The 1,338-nt window shown below is 42.5% G+C and overlaps 1 pseudogene; it reads left to right on the top strand.

The window, feature by feature from the left end:
• Nucleotides 1-460: 460 nt before the first annotated feature.
• LOC142456188 (cytochrome c oxidase subunit 6B1-like) lies at nucleotides 461-990 on the top strand (annotated as a pseudogene).
• The last annotated feature ends 348 nt before the right edge of the window (nucleotides 991-1,338 follow it).

The raw sequence follows: 1,338 nt of genomic DNA, 5'->3' as shown, positions 1-1,338 counted from the left end.
CAGAGAGCGTTGGCTTTCTCTCCTCTACTCAGGACAAAGAGAAGATGGTTTACCTGAAGACATGAGAGGGCTGGAAGTGGGGTTTTTATTCTCTTTCAAAATAACTGGCCAATTAAAACACATACTAATGAATTGGGATAACTAATCTTTGAATGTGAGCCAAAGATAGGAAGGGCAAGACAGAAAATTTTGAAGAAATTTTCCCAGCTAGGTGCAGTTATTTTAAGAAATCTCTGGATATGAAACACAGCTTTAGGAAAGTGGATGAGAGTTTGCATGAAAAACAGCATTTTTGAACAAATAACTGCAGCAGTCATTAGGTTTTGTAATATGTTAAGTCATTTCGAGATCTTTATGTAATTGGTATTAATGTGGGATAGTGGTGGTCTGTCACTGGCGTTTGTTCTGAAGGTCACCCTGAGCTGCCAGCATTTTCAGGGCGGCTTTAGGAGTCACCACCATGGCAGAAGACATCAAGACCAAAATCTAGAACTGCCCAAGTGCCCCTTTTGATAGCCGCTTCCCCAACCAGAACTACCTGGGGGTCCACTGCTGGAGAAGGAGATGAACCAGCGGCGGTATCTGTGTGTACGAGTCTCTGCCCCTTGTCCTGGATGTCTGCCTGGAGAGACCGCCGGCGAAAAGGCACATTTCCTGGGAAGGTCGGAACTGGTCTACTTCTCTCCTGGATTCTGACTCATCACTTAACTAACAAAACAACTCACTGGAAAAGTGTACAAGACAAATAACTTGAATTAGTGAGAAAAAGAGAGAAAGAAATAGTTGGCTGTCAATGAATTCTTTTTCGATACAATGACTGTGTTCCTCTCATCTCCTCTTGATGCTTGCTTTGTTCAATATTTATTTCCGATAGAACCTTTTAATGTTGCAACTCGAGGTCCACTTATTTTCTTCAGTCCTTTCACATTGAGCATGTCTTTCTAACTCCAGGCCTTTGCGCATTTAATCATCTCAGAGGCGAAGACCTAGGACACAACAAACAGAGGACAACCACAGAATACTTGTTGGGAATCACAGCCTAGCCACCACCGTGACACATCTCTCGGTGGGTGGGAAAGGGTTGCTATTCAATCCCTGACAAATACTTCATTTTACTTAACCACAGGGACTTTCACACACTTTCAATATTAGTAGTAATAATTACTTGATAATATCTAGCACTAGTTCCATTTACAGACTTTCCTGAATGTCTTTAAAGTATCCTCAAACTCACCTGTAGCCCCTGAACTTAAGGCCCAAACCATATGGTATGAGAAGAAACAGCAGACAGCTAGACCAAAGGCACAGAACTGGCGGGTGTTGGACTAACATCTACTT

This window comes from Tenrec ecaudatus, chromosome 9 (assembly GCF_050624435.1).
Source record: "Tenrec ecaudatus isolate mTenEca1 chromosome 9, mTenEca1.hap1, whole genome shotgun sequence".
In the NCBI taxonomy this organism is placed as follows: domain Eukaryota; kingdom Metazoa; phylum Chordata; class Mammalia; order Afrosoricida; family Tenrecidae; genus Tenrec; species Tenrec ecaudatus.
The sequence above is the reverse complement of the archived record's forward strand: the minus strand, read 5'-3'. Positions and strand labels throughout refer to the sequence as shown.